General features: G+C 36.7%; 1 protein-coding gene and 1 pseudogene across 2 annotated transcripts in view; one reads left to right on the top strand and one right to left on the bottom strand.

The window, feature by feature from the left end:
- The window catches only part of LOC121445592 (androgen receptor-like), a 110,242-nt gene that overhangs the window by 59,744 nt on the left and 26,509 nt on the right, over positions 1-23,989 (top strand). The window lies entirely within an intron of this gene.
- On the bottom strand, positions 16,245-16,704 carry LOC121445591 (annotated as a pseudogene).

Here is a 23,989-nt window from a genome sequence, read left to right as displayed (position 1 = left end):
CTTTTGTCTTTATTATATTTTTGCATAAATCCTATGGAATTAAAGGTATTCATTAGAAAAGTTTATTGCTTGTTTTTTCATTGTTCATTTTGTACTCTCATAGGTCATGAAAATTTTGAAGGATTAGTAATATTGAAGTCATGGATATGAGTGTTTTATCTATTCACATAAATTCAGTAAATGCCTTTGGTTATTCTAATTATTTACTTGTTAGCATTTCATACTGTACTATTCTTAGGGAGCTGGAAAAACTTCCCTCTTTTCCTTGTTTCTCTGGCTTCTGTATGTCATGGGAAACTGTGGTTGGTATGTACTACTGTATGAGAGAAGACCTTATTTTCAATTAAAAAAGAAAAATTATCCCTTTTTATATGTTAAACCCACAGGGTCCTGTTAGTACTGCCCACACAGTTTGATGGGAGATGAGGCATGAAGAGGCTCCCTGGGAGAAATTGAAAGCGTGAGGGACAGATATGTTCAGATGCATGTATACGTGTATGAAATTTTCAAAAAATGAAAAGGCCTCCTTTTGTCGGAGTGAAAACATTTTAAAGACAGAGACTAAAACAAACTAGATTACCACAGTAGTCTGTATAGTTTAGTAGTTTAACTTTTTTCCCCTACCTCTGTGTCTGGACCTGTGTTTGTTAAGGCCTTATGTTACTAGCTTCCAGTGAGTACAGACAGAACATGCTAGTAAATACCCTATAATTCACCAGTGTCTTAGCCTTAAGTCTCAGCTTGCCTAGAATCTTCTGAGAGGAGAAGCCTCAGTTAAGAACTTGCCTAGATCAGATTGGTCTCTGAACATTTCTCTGAGTGATTGATTTGATTATTAATTGATTGTAGAAGCACCCAGCCTACTGTCAGTGACAATACATGAAGAAGATGGTCCTGTCTGTTGAGAAAAGCTAGTAAGCTTTAGCCAGTCAACAGAACCAGAGAACAAGGCATCAAAGAGAATTTCCTATGGTTTCTGCTTTTAATTTCTGCACTGACTTCACTCAGTGATAGACAATAACATTTACTATGAAGGAAACTCTTTTATCTAAGCTGCTTTTGGCTGTGCAAAAGAGAAACTAGAACAAGTTTGTCCTAACAACCAACACTGAAGTAACCCCAAATTCTCCTACTGTGGATCTTAACAATTCAAACATAGTATTTTAGGAAATCCAGAACCATTTCTCAGCTCTATCAACATCAGAAAATCAATTAACATGCCCATATGATCTCTTTACTTGAAAAATTATTTCTTCAGTTTGTGGTATTAAAGGATTTCCAAATATGAAAATTTTATAAACATATAAAATACCTTAATCACCTCCTTCTTCTCAGAACAAAAAATTTTTGTGACCCTACTTCCTTTTTATGTCTTCTAGAAAATGCATTTTATTTTCTATTCCAATTAATTTCTGTTGTTTAACCTAATAATACACAAGGAATATCATTCAAAAATCCATATTATAGAACAACTTAAGTTTTTGTGTTCAATTATTTTGAATGTATAATTTTTGAAATTTTTTAAAATATTTACCTTGACCTTTTTCAGCTACTAAACCAAAACTACTCCTTAAGTAAACTGTATACTTTGAAGCGTCTACCTTCTTTGGTGTGTTCAGGGTATGTGTAGGCAGGTCTCCTAAACTGTAAAAAAAAAAACCTACTCAGATAATAATTAGATTATCATTCTACACGATCTTATCACATTTATATTAAGCACACATAGACAACTGAGTAATGTCCATTATACTCCCTTTCTCTAGAGAAACTGTTTGGGTCGCAACTATCGGACATTCACTTGATGAATCATAACAAATAGCTTCTCAGGTAGTTCAGGACATAAAGTAATCCCTGCTTTGCACTGGAAAGTGAAAATTCCTTTAAGAGAAGCAATTCTAACTGCCTGTCTCTCCATGTACCATATGCCAAACACTCAATGTATACAGATGAGGTCACGTCAATTCCACAGGGATAGAAACAGTTAAGTAGCTTATTCTGATTGTGCAAACATAAAAAGGTTTACTCAGTGTGGCAACTTGTTTAAAAAGTAATTTTGTTGAAATGTAGGAAGAGCCGCTGTTAATTGTCTTGAATAAGAGTCAACAGGTATTTTTTTTTTTTTTTTTTTTGCATAGGCAAGTCTGGTAAACATTTCAGGCTCTTTAAGACATACTCCTCTTTAAAAAGTGCTCTCCTCTTCCTCAAAGCAGCTTTCTATAACACTGAAGCGAATGAATGTGGCTGCTTCCCAATACAAACTTAGAGAAAGATTGAGCTACAGTTTGAAGACTCAGATCTTAAACATTTCCTAATGTCTCATGAGCCAGCTTGCAATGTCCATTTGTGCCCCACTCCAAGATACATACACACTCTCTTTCAACTGCTTTTGAGTTCAATTCAAATTGTATACATACCCATAAGCAGAACATGTATGTCCTTGGGAACCTTAGCTCCTTAGGTCATCCAAAATTAACTTCCTGAAGGTTTTTTTTTTTTTTTTTTTTTTCACCACAGCCTGGCCTCTGTTATGATTTGCTCTCTTCGAGCCAAACTTTTGGGTTCGTTGACAAGTAGCGATGCAGGTTTTTCTAGAGGTCATGACATTGAATAGAGAACATTTCTCTCATAGCACCTTATGGAATGTCTCTAGTAACTTTTCCTGGGACTAGATGCTTTATCCTTTTTTATAGAGAGCTCTTTGTCATGGCCTTTGAAACTATAGATATATTCTGTAGTTAAGCTTGATTATTTCAGGGCAGCCAGCTCTAAAATGGAAGGCAGAGTTATACAACTACCACTTTATAATTGGGTATGATTTGTTTAGGATAAAATTATTTTAATATATTTTAACATATTAAATATATTAATATAAATTTTTTAATATATCTAAATATCACATAATTTTGGTAGAAAAGAGAACAGTTTCAGGAATAGAATACTTGGAGAGCAGCTTGAGGTCCTGAGTGTCTTTACTACCAGCTTCACCAGCATTTCAGGATTTTAGAAATTAATTCTCCATTTGAACCTTTGACTACTAACCTTTGAAACAGGGGAGGAGTAACAATCCTGATAACTTTACTATAAATTCTACTAACACATGGATTAAATAATGGATAATAAAGACTTTTATTGGCCAGCATTATTCCATATGGACATGACTTTGCAAATCGAGATAAAATAAATTGGAGACAGGAATACAAAATGTGCTAAATATCCATTGTCTAAACAAATACTTCCTTTGGCCTTTGCAGGATTTGATAGTGGTTTCTTTTTACTCTAATTAGAAAGGTAATTTAATAGGAAGATAGAGATATATGGATTCCTCGAGTTCACTAATGAGGTAGCCTAGCCAAATAGGTGTGCTCCAGGTTCAGTGATAGATACTGCCTCAAAAATTGAGTTAGAGAGTGATTAAGGAAGACAACTCTTAACATCTGTTTTCCACACATACATGTATATGCGCACATATAGATGAATTCATACATACATATGCTTATAGCACACACAAAAATACACAAATGCACACACACACACACAAATAATTTTTAGTTGTGTTTTGGAGTATTTTTGATTTTGATACTTCTAATTTATTTCATGACAATTTTGGTTGTTTTTAAATTTTTATTAGTACATATTAATATCACAAAATTGTGGCTATTACCATGGCATTATATATTTGAATCATAACCTGTCCCATACTTTCCTCTCCTGTTACATCTCCTTCCACAGGTCCATCCCATCCCCCCTTCTACTTTCACATTTTCTCTTTTAGTGCTTGTGTACTATATAAGAGAAAAAATGGTTAATTTTTTATGTTATATTTCTTTACATCAAAAGTCCTGGTTCATAATGACACAAGCAGGCAACAGAGAAGCTAACCATAACCTGTTCCAGTATATACACATTATACATATAAGAATTTTAGAATCACAATATTAATGCTGACCCATCAATAATCAAGAATTCCTTTTTCCAAAACAGTTTTTTTCCCTTGATTTTTTTTACTTTTTAAATTGTTTACATTATTTTGAGATTATAATATAATTGCACTACTGTCTCTTTCTTTTTTCTCCTTCCAAACCCATCCATATACCCTTTCTTACTCTCTTTCAATTCTATGGCCTTTTTGTCCCTCCATTGTTGCTACATACACATATATATAGTATATTATTGCTAAATACATGAAACACCTTGATCAGTCTGCATAATGTTACTCATTCTTATGTTTTCATGGCTGACCATATGGTGTTGGATAACCAGTTGATGTGTTGTTTCCTAGAAAAGACTACTCCTCCTGTTCTCAGCATTCCTTATATGCCTATATAGAGTTCTTTGCATAGGTTGAAACCTCCTGGACTTTCACCATCTAGAGGAGTATGTCTATTATTGATATCCTTGTTCAGCTCATATTTAGACAACCATGTTGGTGAGCCATTATGGGTATAGCTTCTGACATTAGAAAGACACAATTTCATAGAAACCTTCCTGACTCTCTGTTGCCTGAAGTATTTCAGGCCCCTCTTTTACAATGTTCCCTGAGGACTAGGTGCAGGAATGATTTGTATGTAAATTTGTTGGGACTCAGCTTTACAACTCTGAGGTTTGATTGCTTGTGTTTTTTTTTTTTTTTTTTTTTGTACTTGTAAAAGAGTTTTATTGGTAGATCCACAATGGCAAAAGAGGCCAACAAGTAACTGACCCAGTGATGACTTAGTGTGGCTTTTTACCAGATTGATGTGAGAGTCTTGATAAAACACTTTTGCAGAACAAAGGCTAGGTAATTTTGCTCTATATTTTTTTTTTTTATTATGATGAGAGCCTGCTCCAGTTTTATAGTTCTTAGACAGTTTTCCACAGAAAGGACAAATAATTCCATAACAGATATTTCAATATTAAATCGCTTTTGAATATTGCAATTAATTTTGTTCTTGCTAATATATTCTTTTTTTGTGATTATAATTTTTTTTATTAAGAAAAGAAGAAAAAAAACATAAACAAAAAACAAGTTTCCACCTCCTCCCAGCCTCCCATTTCCCTCCCCCTCCTCCCACCCTTCTCCCCCTCCCCCCCACTCCTCTCCCCCCCCCTCCCTCTCCAGTCCACAGAGCAGTCTGGGTTCCCTGCCCTGTGGTAAGTCCTAGGTCCTCCCCCCTCCGTCCATATCTAGGAAGGTGAACATCCAAACTGGCTAGGCTTCCACAAAGCCAGCACATTAAGTAGGATCAAAACCCCGTGCCATTGTCCTTGGCGTCTCATCAGCCCTCATTGTTCGCCATGTTCAGAGAGTCCGGTTTTATCCCATGTTTTTTCGGTCACAGTCGAGTTGGCCTTGGTGAGCTCCCCGCAGATCAGCTCCACTGTCTCAGTGGGTGGGTGCACGCCTCCTGGTCCCGACTTCTTTGCTCATGTTCTCCCTCCTTCTGCTCCTCATTGGGACCTTGGGAGTTCAGTCCAGTGCTCATGTGTGGGTCTCTGTCTCTATCTCTATCCATCACCAGATGAAGGTTCTATGATGATATGCAAGATATTCGTCAGTATTGCTCTAGGATAGGGTCATTTCAGGTTCCCAATCCTCAGCTGCCCAAGGAACTAACTGGGAACCTCATGTTGGGCACTTGGGAGCCCCTCTAGGGTCAAATCTCTTGCTCACCCTAAAGTGGTTCCCTTAACTAAGAATTGTGCTTCCCTGCTCCCCTATCCACCTTTCCTTTATCCCAATTCTCCTGATTCCCCAAGTCCCCCCCTCCTTCCCTTCTACCTTTTCTCTCCCCATCTCCCCTTACCCCCATCCCACCCCACCCCCAAGATCCTAATTTTCTCCCCGACAATTTGGTCTACTTCCCTTAGCCAAGAGGATAACTATATGTTTTTCCTTGGGTTCACCTTCTTACTTGGCTTCTTTAGGTTCACCTATTGTACACTCCGTGGCCCTTATTTATGACTAGAAACCAATTATGAGCGAGTACATCCCATGTTCATCTTTTTGGGTCTGGGACACCTCACTCAGGATAGTGTTTTCTATTTCCATCCATTTGCATGCAAAATTCGAGAAGTCATTGTTTTTTACCGCAGCGTAGTAACTCTAGCGTGTATATATTCCATACTTTCTTCATCCATTCTTCCATTGAAGGGGATCTAGGTTGTTTCCAGGTTCTGGCTATTACAAATAATACTGCTATGAACATAGTTGAACAAATGCTTTTGTCATATGATAGAGCATCTCTTGGGTATATTCCCAGGAGTGGTATTGCTGGGTCCAGGGGTAAGTTGATCCCGAATTTCCTGAGAAACCGAAACACTGACTTCCACAGTGGTTGCACAAGATTGCATTCCCACCAGCAATGGATGAGGGTACCCATTCCTCCACAGCCTCTCCAGCAAAGGTTATCCTTGATGTTTTTGACTTTAGCCATTCTGACAGGTGTAAGATGATATCTCAAAGTTGTTTTAATTTGCATTTCCCTGATGGCTAAGGAAGTTGAGCACGACTTTAAGTGTCTTTTGGCCATTGAACTTCCTCTGCTGAGAATTCTCTGTTCAGTTCAGTGCCCCATTTTTTAATTGGGTTAATTAGCATTTTAAAGTCTAGTTTCTTGGGTTCTTTATATATTTTGGAGTTCAGACCTTTGTCTGTTGTGGGGTTGGTGAAGATCTTCTCCCAGTCAGTAGGTTGCCTTTGTGTCTTAGTGACTATGTCCTTTGCTTTACAGAAGCTTCTCAGTTTAAGTAGGTCCCATTTATTCAATGTTGCCCTTAATGTCTGTGCTTCTGGAGTTATACATAGGAAGCGATCTCCTGTGCCCATCTCCTGTAGGGTACTTCCCACTTTCTCTTCTATCAGGTTCAGTGTGTTCGGGCTGATATTGAGGTCTTTAATCCATTTGGACTTGAGTTTTGTGCACGGTGAGAGATAAGGGTCTATTGTCATTCTTCTACAGGATGACATCCAGTTGTGCCAGCACCATTTGTTGAAGATGCTTTCTTTCTTCCATTGTATACTTTTAGCTCCTTTATCAAAAATGAGGTGTTCATAGGTTTGTGGATTAAAGTCAGGGTCTTCTATACGATTCCATTGGTCGACTTCTCTGTTTTCATGGCAGTACCACACTGTTTTCATTACTGTAGCTCTGTAATAGAGTTTGAATTCAGGGATGGTAATGCCTCCAGAAGGTCCTTTATTGTATAGGATTGTTTTGGCTATCCTGGGTTTTTTGTTTTTCCATATAAAGTTGATTATTGTCCTCTCCAGATCTCTGAAGAATTTTGATGGGATCTTGATGGGGATTGCATTGAATCTATAAATTACCTTTGGTAGAATTGCCATTTTTACTATGTTGATCCTCCCATTCCAAGAGCAAGGGAGGTCCATCCATTTTTTGGTATCCTCTTCAATTTCTTTCTTCAATGCCTTAAGGTTCTTGTCAAATAGATCTTTCACTTCCTTGGTTAGATGTACCCCAAGATATTTTATGCTGTTTTTGGCTATTGTGAATGGTGAAGCTTCTCTGATTTCCCTCTCTGCTTTCATATCCGTTGTGTATAAGAGGGCGACTGATTTTTTTGGAGTTGATCTTGTATCCTGCCACATTACTAAAGCTGTTTATCAGCTGTAAAAGTTCTTTGGTGGAGTTTTTGGGGTCGCTTATGTACACTATCATATCATCTGCAAATAACGAAAGTTTAACTTCTTCCTTTCCAATTCGAATCCCCTTGATTCCATTATGTTGTCTTATTGCTATTGCTAGAACTTCAAGCAATATATTGAAGAGGTATGGGGAGAGTGGACAGCCTTGTCGTGTTCCTGAGTTAAGTGGGTTGGCTTTGAGTTTCTCTCCGTTTAATTTGATGTTAGATGTCGGCTTGCTGTATATAGCTTTTACTATATTTAGGTATGACCCTTGTATCCCTAATCTCTCCAAGACTTTTAACATAAATGGATGTTGAATTTTGTCAAATGCTTTTTCAGCATCTAATGAAATGATCATATGGTTTTTTTCTTTCAGTTTATTTATATGCTGGATTACATTGATAGATTTTCGTATGTTGAACTAGCCCTGCATCTCAGGAATGAAGCCTACTTGATCATAATGGATAATTTTTCGGATGTGTTCTTGGATTCGATTTGCCAGTATTTTGTTGAGGATTTTTGCGTCGATATTCATGAGTGAGATTGGCCTGTAGTTCTCTTTCCTGGTTGAGTCTTTGAGTGGTTTTGGTATCAGAGTAATTGTGGCTTCATAAAAGGAGTTTGGTAATGACCCTTCTGTTTCTATCTTGTGGAATACATTAAGGAGTATAGGTATTAGATCTTCTTGGAAGATCTGGTAGAATTCCGCATTGAAACCATCTGGTCCTGGGCTTTTTTTGGTAGGGAAGTTTTTGATAACCTCTTCTAATTCTTCGCAACTAACAGGTCTATTTAGATTGTTCACCAGGTCCTGATTTAACTTTGGTATATGATATTTATCTAAAAAAGCATCCATTTCCTTTACATTTTCCAATTTTGTGGCATATCGGCTTTTGTAGTAAGATCTAATGATTCTCTGAATTTCCTCTGTGTCTGTGGTTATGTCCCCCTTTTCATTTCTGATCTTATTAATTTGCAAATTCTCTCTCTGCCGTTTGATTAGCTTGGATAGTGGTTTGTCAATCTTGTTGATTTTCTCCAGGAACCAGCTTTTTGTTTCATTGATTTTTTGTATTGTTTTCTGTGTTTCTATTTTGTTGATTTCAGCCCTCATTTTGATTATTTCCAGTCTTCTACTCCTCCTAGGTGAGTCTGCTTCTTTTTTTTTCTAGAGCTTTCAGGTGGGCTGTTAAGTCTCCAATGTGAGCTTTCTCTGTTTTCTTTAAGTGGGCACTTAGTGCTATGAACTTTCCTCTTAGGACTGCTTTCATAGTGTCCCATAAGTTTGTTTCTTTATTTTCATTGAATTCCAGGAAGACTTTAATTTCTTTCTTTATTTCTTCCTTAATCCAGGTATGGTTCAGTAGTTGACTGTTCAGTTTCCATGACTTTGTATGCTTTCTGGGGGTAGCATTATTGTTGAATTCTAACTTTAATCCATGGTGATCTGATAAGACACAGGTGGTTACTAATATTTTTTTGTAACTGTGGATGTTTGCTTTGTTACCGACTATGTGGTCGATTTTCGAGAAGGTTCCATGAGCTGCAGAGAAGAAGGTATATTCTTTCCTATTTGGGTGGAATGTTCTATAGATGTCTGTTAAGTCCATTTGCTTCATTACCTCCAGTATTTCTCTTACTTCTCTATTAGGTTTCTGTCTGATTGACCTGTCCATTGCTGAGAGAGGTGTATTGAAGTCTCCTACTTCTAGTGTGTGTCGTTTGATATCTGCCTTGATTTTTAGTAATACTGCTTTTACATAAGTGGGTGCTTTTATATTAGGGGCGTAGATATTCAGGATTGAGACTTCATCCTGATGAATTGTTCCTGTTATGAGTATAAAATGTCCCTCTCCATCTCTTCTGATTGATTTAAGTTTGAAGTCAACTTTGTTAGAGATTAGTATGGCCACACCTGCTTGTTTCTTAGGTCCATTTGCTTGATAAGCCTTTTCCCAGCCCTTTACTCTGAGTAGGTGCCTGTCTTTGTAGTAGAGGTGTGTTTCTTGTAAACAGCAGATTGTTGGATCCTGTTTTCGTATCCAGTCTCTTAGCCTGTGCCTTTTTATAGGTGAGTTGAGCCCATTGACATTAAGTGATATTAATGACCAGTGGTTGTTAACTCCGGTCACTTTTTTAGTAGTCGGGTTTGTGTGTTTCCCTTCTTTGAGTTGCGCTGGTGAAGGGTCTCTAGATGTCTGAGTTATTGTGGTCATTGTTGGACTCCTTGGTTAGTGATTTTCCTTCGATTATTTTCTGTAAGGCTGGATTTGTGGCTATGTATTGTTTAAATTTGTTTTTATCCTGGAAAATTTTGTTTTCTTCATTTATAGTGAACTAAAGCTTGGCTGGGTACAGTAGTCTGGGCTTGCATCCATGGTCTCTTAATTTTTGCAGTACATCTATCCAGGACCTTCTGGCTTTCCGGTTTCCATAGAGAAGTCAGGTGTAAGTCTGATAGGTTTACCTTTATAAGTAACTTGGCCTATTTCCTTTGTGGCTCTTAACGTTATTTCTTTATTCTGTATGCTTTGTGTTTTTATTATTATATGGCGAGGGGGTGTTTTTTTTTTTTTTGATCCAGCCTATTCGGTGTTCTGTATTTTTCTTGAACCTTCATAGGTACATCTTTCTTCAGGTTGGGAAAGTTTTCTTCTATAATTTTATTAAGTATATTTTCTGGACCATTGAGCTGCACTTCTTCTCCTTCTTCTACTCCAATTATTCTTTGGTTTGGTCTTTTTATTGTGTCCCATATTTCCTGAATGTTTTGTCATGAGAGTTTGTTGGACTTGCTGTTTTCTTTGATCAGTGTGTTTATTTTCTCTATGGTATCCTCAGAATCTGAGATTCTTTCTTCTAACTCTTGTATTCTGCTGGTTATGCTTGTTTCTGTAGTCTCTATTTGTTTACCTAGATTTTCCATGTCCAGCCAGCCCTCTGTTTGTGTTTTCTTCTTTGCCTCCATTTCACTTTTCAAGTCTTGAACTGTTTCCATTATCTGCTTGATTGTTTTTCCTTGGTTTCCTAGGGCATCATTCACTGATTTACTCAATCCCTGAAACTTTCTGTTATACTTCTCATCCATTTCTATAAGGGCATTTTTTTATATGCTGTTTACGGGCCTCTATCACTTTCATAAAGTCAGTTTTTTCTACTTCTTCTTTATTAAGGTGTTCATGTCCTCCTGTTGTGAGGTCGCTGGATTCTGGTGTTTTCATGTTGTTTTTCAGATGTTGGGTGAATTTTTGCATTGGCACCTGCCCATCTCTTCCTTCGAATGCTCCCCTATGGATCTTCTTATACAGGATCAGGTCTTCTTGCCCACTGATGTACCTTCCCAGTGATGTCACTCCCCAGTGATGGTTCTATTGGTGTCCAGATCGGATCTCCGGGCTGTTTTGGGTAGCTCACAAACAAATGGCCCACCCTGCTTGCTGCATGCAGGCTATGGAGACAAAGGAACTACTAACCTCTCGTTTGCCCTCCCAATTCGGGTTCGGCCCCAGTGCCCGAGCAGGCTGAGCTGGGAGATGCTATGCCACCAAAGAGGGGAGGGCGGGTGGGAGACAGGGGGTGGCGGGTTCTGGATGTAAGCTAGGTGGGATAGGAAGAGAGAGGAGGTATCGGGCAGTATAGCCCCTGCAGGATGACCAGGAAGTGTAGGAGGGATGAGGAACGTCTGAGTTCCCTGTTCCCGGCTGCCGCCGCACTCACTCACCCCAATGATGGCTCTCCGGGTGCCCAGATTGGAACTCCGTGCTGCTTGGGTAGCTCGCAAACAAAGGCTCGGTTGTAATTATGATAGATCTATCTTTATATGTTACTTGCCCTTTTTCCTTTGCAGCTCTTAATATTCTTTCTTTATTCTGTATGTTTTATGCTTTGATTATTTTATGGCAAGGGGATTTTTTTTTTTTTTTTGATCTGGTCAATTTGGTGTTTTTTAAGCTTCTTGTACCTTTATAGGGATATCCTTTTTTAGGTTGGGAAAGTATTCTTCTATGATTTTGCTGAATATATTTTCTGTGCCTTCGAGCTGGAGTTCTTCTCCCTCTTCTACCCCTATTATTCTTTGGTTTGGTCTTTTCATGCTGTCCCAGATTTCCTAGATGTTTTGTGTTAAAAATTTGTTGGATTAAATGTTTTCTTTGACCAATGAATCTATTTACTCTATGGTATTTTCAGTGCCTGAGATTCTTTCTTCTATCTCTTGTATTCTGTTGGTTATACTTGTTTCTGTAGCTCCTCCTCATTTACCCAGATTTTCCATATACAGAATTCCCTCAGTTTGTGTTTTCTTTATTACCTCTATTTCAGTCTTCAAATTTTGAACTGTTTCCTTCACCTGTTTGATTGTTTTTCTTGGTTTCCTTGGGTTCTATAAGGGACTTTTTTCCTTTCCCCCTTAAAAGTTTCCATCATTTTTATTAAGTTACATTTAAAGTCATTTTCTTTTGCTTCTTCTGGGTTAGGATGATTTAGTCTTCCTGTTGTGTGACTGCTGGGTTCTGGTGTTACCATGTTACTTTTTAGGTTCTTGGAGGAATTCTTGAATTTCTTCATTCAAATGAGGCTTGCAGTGTCTTTGTGTCTTGGTTCATCTTTGAAGTGACTTCTGTGGCTGTCTGTGTGTTTGGGAGTTTTTCTTGGTCTGTTATATACTATCAATACTTACTCAGAAATTCTCTGAGGTCTCTATATGCCTGCTCTCTCTGTCTTCTCTCCTGGCTTGTTCTCTTGGTGTTCTCTCTTGTTCCCTCAGTGTTGTAGCAAGCTCTTGGTCCCCTCAGTATTATAACAAGCTCTCAGCTTTTAGGTGATATGTGACTAGTAGCTTGGGGAGTCAAGTGGATGGGTTTGGGATTTGAGGGATACTAGCCACAGGAAACTCCATGCTGGCTGGCTAGAAAAGCTGAGGGATTTCGGGGGTGGTCCTGTGGCTTTGTCCCACTGACGAGAACCTAGAGAGTGGGGCGTCCCTCCAAATGGCTGTTCACTCACCTTTTAAGGCCCTGCAGTATTGGAGCAAACAGTGTTTCATAGTTCCACTGAGGTTATAGGTGGATAGGCGAGTTTTGGGTTGGGTGTGGCTAGTAGGCTGGATGGGTTTGTATTTGGGGGAGCCGGGTGCAGGGAACTACCTGATGGCTGGCTCTTAAGTCCCCACAGCATTGGAGCAAGCTGTGTTTCAGAGTTCCAGCTGCTTTGCTTTTTGGATCTTTAAGTTGATCCCCAATTTTTGTCTCAGAGGTTTTATTAATCATGCTTTAAGCAAATGGAAATGGAACAACTCAAACCTGAATGAAAAATGACTTACTACAAAATTGGAAAACAAAGATTTTTAAAAATTTAATAAAAACAAAATATAACATATAAGACATGTAGGACACAATGAAGGCTGTTGTAAGAGGCACATTTATAAATAAGACTAGTGCCTACCTATAAAAAGTAGAGAGATGCCATAATAGAAACTTAACAGTGTATCTGAAAGCTATAGAACAAAAAGAAGAAATTTTACCCTAAAGTAGTAAACATCAAGAAATAGCCAATCTCAGTGATGAAAACAATAAAGTAGACATAAAGAAAAATTCAAAGAATCAGTTCAACAAAGGGTCATGTTTTTGAAGACCACTGAGACTGACAAACCCTTAACAAAACTAACTAAAAGACACAGAGAGAAGATGCAAATTAAGAAAATTGGACATGAGAAAAAGTTGGGGCAAAACAGTCAGTGAAGAAATGCAGAGAATCCCAAAGATATGCATAAAAACATGTATTCCTCAAAATTAGAATATCTAATAGAAATATATCACAAAGATCATCCACCATTATCAAATACAATTTATCCATGGGATACAAGAGCAGTTCAATATATACAAAGGAATAAATGTAATTCACAATAAAAACAGGCATCAAACATTCATGTAAAAACCAAACAGTCATATCATTAAAGGGAGAAAAAGACTTCCCTAAAATTAATGACTGTTCATGATAAAAGTCCTGGAGAGAGTACAGATATGAGGCATGTGCTTTAACAGAAGAATATTTACAGCAAGCCAACAGCCAACATCAACCTTCGTACAGAGAAATTTAAAACGTTTCTATTAAGGCTGGGTGGTGGTGGCGCATGCCTTTAATCCCAGCACTTAGAAGGCAGAGGCAGGCAGATCTCTGTGATTTCAAGACCAGCCTGGTCTACAAGAGCTAGTTCCAGGACAGGCTCCAAAACCACAGAGAAACCCTGTCTCAAAAAACCAAAAAAAAAAAAAAATTTCTATTAAAATCAGGAACATAACAACACCATCCACTTTCTCTGTATCTATTCAATATAGTGCTGAAGTCTAACCTAGAACAATAAGACAACTGAAGAAGATCAAAGGGATACAAACAGGAAACCAAAAATTAAAGTATCTGTATTTACAAATTTTATGACTGTGTACATAAGTGACCCTCTAAGTTCCACCTCCTACAACTAATAACCAGTTTCGACAACATTGTAGAGTACAAAATTAACTCATAGAAGTCAGAAACTCTCCTTTGTTCAAATGACAAACAGGCTTAGGAAGAAATTAGAGAAACAATACCTTTAATAATATTGCACCAAAATGTCTTGTCGTAAGTCTAACCCAGCACATAAAAGGCTTGTATGATGAAAACATTAAGCTACTAAAGAAAGAAACTGAAAAGAGTTATAAGAAACAAGAAAGATCTCCCATACTCACGCTGGATTTATGCTGGGGTCTTTGATCCCCTTGAAATTGAGTTTTGTGCAGAACAGTACATAGGGATTTATTTGCCTTCTTCTATATGCTGTCATCCAGTTACTCCAGCATCATTTGTTAAAGATGCTTTCTTTTTTCCTCTGTGTATTTTTGGCTTCTTCATCAAAAGTCAGGTATATAGTTTAGCTCTACTATAGGTATAGTAATAAAAACAGGTGATACCTCTAGACGTTCCGTTATTATATAGGATTGTTTTAGTGATCCTGTTTTTTTTTTTTTCTGTATGAAATTGAGTATTGTTCTTTCAAGGTTTGTGAAGTATTTTGTTGGGATTTTGATGGGGATTCCAATGAATCTGTAGATTGCTATTGGTAAGATTGCCATTTTTACTATGTTAATCCTACGTATTCATGAGCTTGGAAGATCTCTCCATTTTCTGACCTCTTCTTTAATTTCTTTCTTTAATGATTTAAAATCCATGTCATATAGATCTTTCACTTGTTTGATTAGAGTTACCCCAAGATATTTTATATTATTTGTGGCTATTATAAAGGGTGCTGTTTCTCTGATTTCATTCTCAGCCCATTTGTCATTTGCATATAGGAGGACTACTGATTTTTTTTTTTTAGTTAATCTTGTTCCCAGTCACATTACTGAAGGTGTTTATCAACTGTAAGATTTCCCTAGCAGAAATTTTGGGGTCAATTTTGTACAATATCATATCATCTACAAAAAGTGAAAGTTTAGCTCCTTCCTTTTCAATGTATCTTCTTGATTTCCTTTTGTTGACTTATTGCTCTAGGTAGAACCCCAAGAACTATATTGAATAGATATGGAGAAAGTGGATAGCCTCGTCTTCTTAGTGGATTTGCTTTGCGTTTCTCTCCATTTAATTTGATGTTGGCTGTAGGCTTGTTGTATATTGCCTTTATTACATTTAGGCATTTTCTATTTTTTTTTTAAAAAACAGGGTTTCATATTTATTTCAATGGTTCAGAAAATATATACACACATATATGCACATAAATACATGTCATATATATGTGTGTGTGTGGAGATTAAGACACAAAGAAAACAAAATAAAACATTAAAATTGGGAATTGATGTACAGTGTGGAAAAGTTCATTGTACTGCCTCACCACCTTTCAATAGCTTCAGGTTTTTAAGCATAAGGACACACACTTCAGCAATCACACAAAGCTAACCTACATTGCCCATAAGTAGAACCACTGGCAGCAAAGTAATTCAGAGCAATATAATAGCTTACATGGAAGAGCATTATCGGAGCGTCTGACACTGCGAGTATCTCCATCGAGTATGAAGGTTAGTTTCCTTTCCAGTTATTAATTATATAGTCCACACATTTTTTCTTAGTATGTATTTCCAAACTGGAAAAGGTAAAAACCATGGGATGACATATATAAAAATATTTTCAAAGGAAAATCACTACACATAATTTTATATGTGTGCTTGTGTATAAAAATAAATGGTTTTGCTTTGTAAGATATAAGGGGACTTTTGCTAAGGAAGTTACACATGTGAGGTCAGGTTACAAAAATGTACTCTCTATGAGTTAATCATCTTAATTTTCCATGAGGTAGTTCTGTACAATCAGCAATTCTCAACACTGGATAGTTTGACACTAAATAATATGCTTTTCAAAACAATTTCCATAGATTGTACAACAGGCCACAGGAAGTTTCCATACATATTCTGTATATGCAGCTCAAGTTTTATTGTGAAAACCTGAAAGTTTCTGTTTTTCAAATGTTATAAATAATTTATATTGCTCATGTGTCAGCTCTGCCTATTTTGGACAGCCTTTTTCTGAGTCCCATATTGGATGTCTCTGTGTCTGCCAAGCCCTCTGCAGCTGACACGGTGCTTTCAGGCTACCTAAGAGTCCTATCCTCCTCATCTGATTCAGTGTCAGCATCTAAATCCTCGTCACTGTCTTCCGTCCCTTTGCAACTTTGTTTACAGTTAGAACCTTGATTTTCAGTATTTGCTAAATTTTCTGGTTCTTTATTAAACGGAATAGCAATGTCTTCTTTCTTACATTTTGAGCAAACTTCAAGTTCACAGGCACATGGTCTACATATTATGTGGTAAGTCCTTTACTGTCTTCTGTAAACATTTAACACACTTCTTAGGCTTTGACAGAGATTTGTATTTGCTGTATTTTACACACCACTCGAGAACTTCTTTGGAGCACTAATATACTCCATCATGAAGTTTTGCATTAATTTTCTTGGTCTGAAAACTCTTATCGAACTTGTCATTTTTGAAGGTGAACATATTCTGGTGAGTCTGAGGCCTGGAGTGAGCCACGTTGCCTTTCTGGGATCTCATCACCAAATCGCATGCACCTTCAGCTGGTGCAGACTTTAGTTACACAGAAGAGGCACATTTAGTTATTTTCTTGATTCCCTGTTTTCTCCAGAACTTTTATCATGAAGACATGTCAGACTTTGACAAAGGACTTTTTCCACCTCTAATGAGATGACCATGTGTATTTTTTCCTTTCAGTTTGTTTATATGGTAGATTACATTGATAAATTTTCTTATGTTGAAGCATCCCTGCATCTCTGGGATGAAGCCTACTTGATCATGGTAGATTCTTTTTATTTTTTTGATGTATTCTTGGATTCATTTTGCCAGTACTTTGTTGAGTATTTTTGCATCAATGTTCATGAGGAAGATTGGTACGTAATTCTCTTTGTTGAATATTTGTTTTGGGTATTAGGGTAAGTGTGGACCCATACAATGATTTTGGCATCATTTCTTCTGTTTCTTTTGTGGGGAACAATTTGAGAAGTATTGATATTAGCTCTTCTTGGAAAACCTGATAGAATTCTACACTGAACCCATCTGGCCCTGTAAAATTAGTTTTTATTTGGGGGAACTTTAATGACTGTTTTTATTTCCTTAGGGTTTATGGTTCTGTTTAAATTGTTTATCTGCTCCTGGTTTAATTTTCATATGTGGTGCTTAACAAGAAAGTTGTCAATTTCCTTTAGATTTTCCACTTCTCTGGAGTACAGGTGTTTAAAGCATGACCTAATGGTTCTCTAGATTTCCTCAGAGTAAATTATTATGTCCCCTTTCTTGTTTCTGATTTTGTTAATTTGGGTAGTCTTTCTCTGCCTTTTGGTTAGTTTGGATAAGAACTTTTCTATCTTGCTAATTTTCTCAAAGAGCCAACTCCCTGTTTCACAATTCTTTGTATTGTTCTCTTGGTTTCAATTTTATTGATTTCAGCCCTGAGTTGATTATTTCCTGCCATGTAATCCTCCTGGGTGAGTTTGTTTATTTTTTGCTCTAGAGTTTTCTGGTTGGGCTGTTAAGTCACTTTTGTGAGATTTCCCCAGGTTCTTTATGTAGTCACTTAATGCTATGAACTTTCCTCTTAGCACTGTTTCCATTGTGTCCTGTAAGTTTGGTATGGTTTGGATTCATTTTCATTTAACTCTAGTTTGTCTTTGATTTCTTTATTTCTTCTCGTGGTTCAGTTGAGAATTATTCAGTTTTCAAGAGTTTGTAGAATTTCTGGAGTTTGTGTCATTGTTGAACTCTAACTTTAACCCCTGATGGTGTGATAAGATACAAGAGGTCTTCCAACGTTTTTTTGTATCTGTTGAGATTTGTCTTATGACTGAGTATGTGGTCAGTTTTACAGGAGATTTCATGAGGTACTGAGAAGAAGGCAATTTGTGTGTGTGAGTGTTTGGGTGGAATGTTCTATAGATGTCTATTACTTGCATTTGAGTCATAACATCTGTTAGTTCCCTTGTTTCTCTGTTAAGTTTATATCTGGCCAACCTGTCATTTGGTAAGAGTGGGGTGTTGAAATCTCCCACTATTAGTGTGTGAGGATGATGTGTGATTTAGCCTTTTGTAATATATATATATATATATATATATATATATATATATATATATATAACACATGTGGGCAATCTTGTATTTGGGGCATAAATGTTCAGGACTGAGACTCCATCTTCATGGATTTTTCCTTTAATGAATATGAAATATCCTTCCTCATCTCTTTTGATTGATTTTAGTTTGAAGTCAATTTTGTTAGCTATAAGTATAACTTCATTGGTTTACTTATTAGGAACATTTGATTAGAAAATATTTTCCAAACCCTTTACTCTGAGGTAATGTCTGTCTTTGAAACTGAGCTATGTTTCTTGTATGCATCAAAAGAATGGATCTTGTTTTTGTATACATTTTGTTAATCTCTGTTTTTTATTGGTAAACTGAATCCATTGATATTAAGATATGTTATTGACCAGTGATTGCTAAATTTCTGTTATTTTTTTTTGTTTGTTTTTGGTGGTGGTGATGATAGTGTGTTTGTTTCCCTTCTTTGTGTTTGCTGTTGTGAGATTAACTTTTGCGTGCATTTTCATAGATTTAACTGAGTTCCTTGGGTTCTAGTTTTCCTTCTAGTTCTTTCTTCAGGGCTGGATTTATGGTTAAGTATTGTTTAAATCTGGTTTTGCCGTGAAATATCTTGTCTTCTTCATCTATGTTGATTGAAAGTTTTGTTGGGTATAATAGTCTGGGTGGGCACCCATGGTCCCTTTGTGCCTGTAAAACATCTGTCCAGGACCTTCTGGCAATCTAAATGTAATCACCAAAGAGTAGTGGAGACAGAGCCCCAACTAAACATCTCTTGTCACCAAATTAAGTTTACAGTGCCTGGAATGGTTTGTAATTAATTGAGCTGTTGGCCAAAGGTATTCCATGGAAATCCCCCAAACAACCCAGGTTGTTGTCAAGACTATATAGATTGCTCCCCACAATTTGACAGCAAGGCCCCATTGCTAAAAAAAAAAAAAAAAAAAAAAAACAACTACACAATTAATTGTACATGTAGAGATGAAACAAGTACCCACTTCGAGGTGTCAGATCTATGGAGTAGCATTTTTGTTATCACAAGGCACTTTGAAGGCTACTAAAAGAGAAACATAAACACAAGACTAGATACAGATCATTTGATCTACAGTGGTGTACTTTGTGCAAAATATGCTTATGCACTGGTGGCTCAAATCTTGTGGGAGTAACTAACCAATACCTGATTTGACTTAAGACCCAATCCAAATGATGCAACTCATAGCCAAATTTGTATAGGTGACCAAGAATCTGACAATAGATAGCCCAAGAACCTAGGGTAAAACCAAATAGTACTTTTATAAAAATTGTAGCAATAAAATGAATATAATATAATATTATATTTGTTATTATACTTATTTAATATAATTACTATATATTTAATATATATAATAATTATTATAGCTAATGATATTCTGCTATAATCAGAGATCAGTGCCTTGTTTAGCTATCATCAGAGAAGCTTCCTCCTGCATCAGATGGCAACAAATATAGAGACTTACAGCCAGACAATATACGGGGAGTGACAGACCTCAGACCTAGAATGCCAAATTGATATTTCCACCAAATTCCTTCCCTCATGCTTCATGGAACCCTAAGTAGGAAAAGGCTGAAAAGGTATAAAGCCTGAGGGGATGGTAGACTCTAAGGAAGTCTTTAAACCAACAAGACCAATACACATATGAACTTGCAGAGACGGAAGCAGCATACCCAGGGCCTGCCCCGGGTCTGCCCAGATCTGTATCAGATGTTCTAGAGCTGAAAGAAGAGGGCACACACCAGCATACCTAATACAGATACTATCTCAAATTGATTACCAGTTGTAAATTAATTATCAGTTTTCTTCAAGATAGTCTCACTGGGGAAACCAACTACTTTTAAGGGTAGGCATATGCCCAGCATTAGAAGGCCAACAGAAAATGAACTCATGCCAAGTTTGGAGGTTCCTTGTCTCATAATGTCACATCAGTGTTTTTGTCTTTTTAATTTTTAATTTTAATCTCTTTTTTATGTCTATGACCCTATCATACTTTTATCATATAAGTCATTTATATAAATATTACTACTTGCCATTTTGTGTTTTATGAGATTCCTGAGTTTATGAATGAGTGGGTCTTTGGATCTGTATCTTTTCATTTTGCCTTCTCAAGGACTCTTTTACTTCCATTTGCTTGCCTTTACTGTGGATTGGTCCTGTGGACCGAGGGTTGTAGGATCTCCACAACATAGGGCAGCAACAGGATGCTCAGGAAGAGACCCAAAAGGAGTCCAACATCAATGGTATAATAGAGACCAGGGGCCTCAAAACAGAGGAATGATTATTTGGATTAACTGTTACATGTAAAAATGTATGGACAAAAGGGTTTCCTATGTGACTCACTGTGATGCACTGCAGCTCCTATGATGAGATTTCCACCTTCTTCCTTTCCCCCCTTTTTTCTCTTCGTGTAAAAGACACAAAGAGAAAGTAAACGAAAGTTAAAAATAAAAAAAAAATGAATGTAGCCCCTAGCAAGATGACCATGTTTCATTGGAACATCACATATCCAAGAATATATTTCTAGCCCAAACTGTACATGATATATGAATAAAAAAGGATACAAAGTTGTGTGAAAAGCCAAGAAGATACATCTAAGAGGAGTTGGATTTGGAAGTGAATAATTAATTGATATGTTTATTCATGACTTCTTGGGCGGTACTACTTTAAACACAAGTGTCCAGATTTCAGTGTATAAATTACGAAACCCCACTATTCTATTTGTATTTGAAGATGTAAGGAAGAGAATAATATGAGTTAAGAAATACAGATGACTTCTTGAAGTCAGAACAAGCAAAGAAGCTGAATCTTCTCTTAGCATCTCTAGAAGGTAAACACCTTAATTTGGTTGCTATGTGATTCAAGTCACACATATTGTCACAGGAGCCAGCTGTTTGTTCGTCCCAGCTGCCCAGCTAGCTTACACCTGAAATAACCACATAGAAACTGTATTAATTTAAACACTACTTGGTCCATTAGCTCTAACTTCTTATTGGCTAACTCTAACATCTCAGTTTAACCCATTTCTCTTAATATGTGTATTGCCACATGGCAGTTGCTTTCTGGGAAAGATTTGGCAAGTCTGTCTCTGGCAGATCCATGGCATCTGACTCTTACTCTGCTTTCTTCCTCCCAGAATTCAATTCTGTCTTCTCTGCCTATCTAGGTTCTGCCCCTATCAGGCCAAGGCAGTTTCTTTATTTATTAACCAATACAAGCAACACATAGAAAAAAGGACCTCCTACACCACACATATAGTTTATAAACTGAAAAACAACTTTTTTTTTTTTGCTTTATTTTGTTTTAAGTCACTTTATCTGTGACAATTTGCTATATCAGCAATCAGAAATAGTTGAAAAATCAGATCATCTAGTTCAGCTTGAGTAGGTGAAAGGCTTACTGGGGAAAGTTGAATACATAAAGACATACAATAAATTATTGGGAGCTTTAATACTGTGATCCAGTTTTTACTATCTTTGGACTACAAAGATTCCCACATGCCCCCAACACACAATTTCTTATTCCAGTAGGTACATTATTGGAAGAATATAGTACCCACAGAAAAGAGAATGATGGCTTTGAAAAATCAAACATATTCCGTGTCAGATACAAACCAATGTTTGTGTTCTTTGCAGTTTTCATGTTTTCCCACTTTACCACTGAACAACATTGCCTGCATTACACTTCTTTGAACACAAATGTCTCATATTCTTATGTGAAAGCATTTACCCTTTACCTTGATTTATCTATGCAGCATTCAATTAGGTAAAAGAACTAAAGAAAGGTGCAGAAAAATCACTCATGTGATTTCTGTGATACCATGGCATTGCAATAATATCAAAGAATTTGATACTTAGAAAGTTTTTGCTTTTCAGGTAACCCATGTAAACGCGTATTTTTAGTTGGTTTTGTTTAATAGGAAAATAAAATTTAATTTTAAACTCTAAAGTTGTCTCTATCATTTTTTGTTGTAAGGAGCAAATGTAAATAGTGTTATTATTTCTCATTTTCCTAGTTCCTGTCTTCTAAGCATCTGGTGTGTGTGTGGTGTGATGTGTGGGTGTGTGTTTGTCTAAGGACATGATAAAGATATTTAAATAACTCAGAGATGGGGAAAAGGATAGAAATAAAAGGCTTTCTATTGAGAATTCTATCACACATTGTGGAGTGAGATCTAATATAAAATTCTAGCTTTGTGTCTTTTTAATGTATTAATTGTAGTATGTCATTTCACTTATGGGTTTATTATCTCATTTTCAAAAATGAGAAATGCAGTGACATTTACATTTTAAAGTTGATAAAATTAAATTAAATATCACATGTAAAGATTTAGCATAGAAATTTGCCATTGCAGATATGATATACTAAATAAAAGAGAACTCATTATGACTTTGCTGAAAGTGCTACTTTTAAATTACAGGAGTGGAAAAAGTTAGACTCTCCAGATAAAACTCATGAAACTAAGGAAGACTTGTAACTCTCTTCCTAGGTGCTTTGTAGGTGCTATGGGTACGGCAGGTGTCTTCTTTTACTTGACAAGTGTTTCTATGGCCATTCTAGGAACAGAAGGTAAAATAGTGCATAATTAAGACAACAGCCTGAGAAGCAGGAATCCTAGGTTCTACTTTTATATTTGTCACTGCATTGCTCAATGTCCATGACGAAGGATTCCTCTTCTGTGTTCTTCAATGGTATCATATACAAAAATGGGGAAATAAAAGATTTGGTCATTAGCACATTTGCTTATTTATTCATTCTAGTATATCTAATAACTGCTTAACTAGTTGATGATAGATATCTCATAAGTAGATATTAAATATAAAACAAAGGATAACCAGGCTACAATCCACAGCCTGAGAAAAGTTAGGTAACAAGGAGGACCCTAAAAGGGACACACATGGATTGCCTTAGGAAGAGAAAATAAATAATATCTCCTGAGTAAACTAGGAGTGGGAGTGGGAAAGAGAAGAGGGAATGGAGAATGAGAACATATTGGGATATCTTTCTCAGCCTTGATGCAGGGGAGAAGGGCTTGGTCCTGCCTTAACTTGATATGTCAGGCTTTTTTGACACCCGTGGAAGACATTACCTTCTCTAAGTACAATGGGGGGGGGGGGTTAGAAAAGGTGGGGAAAGCAGAAAGAGGGGAGGAAGGGGGAATGATAGTTGATATGTAAAATGAATGAAAAATTAAAATAAAAATTAAAAATAATTAAAAGAGGAATCCATTCATAAGCTCGGTGAATGTTCTACAGAGAACATTCTGGGGGAAAAGAGTATATGAGACATGAAAAAATGGAGTATAGAGATCTTTTGGAGATTTTTTGAAGATTGGAGCAATATTCAATGCAAGCTATAATGAAGTCTTACCCTAGGAAAATATCAGAACTGCATAAAATTGATTCCTAACAACTGTTAAATTGTGTCAGCTCTATAAAATGCTTCTGATTTCTCCTGATTGTTTTTCAGATTAGATTGGCCTCATTGTATGTATTACATATACTGTAAGGTCTCTGTTTTATATTTATAGAGTATGACATTGGTTAGACTCATAGTGGTAGGAAGGTCTGGTCTTGGGAGTATGTAATGCATGGAGTTATTAATTTTGCAGGTAGATGTCAACCTAAAATCTCTGCAGATGAAGCCAGAAATTACCTCATTTAAAGTTTTTGTTTTTGTGAAAGGCTAATATGTCTATGG

This window comes from Microtus oregoni, unplaced genomic scaffold (genome assembly GCF_018167655.1).
Source record: "Microtus oregoni isolate MIOR12 unplaced genomic scaffold, Mior012 000218F_ref0000313, whole genome shotgun sequence".
Lineage (NCBI taxonomy): Eukaryota > Metazoa > Chordata > Mammalia > Rodentia > Cricetidae > Microtus > Microtus oregoni.
This window is presented reverse-complemented; position numbering and strand designations above follow the sequence as displayed.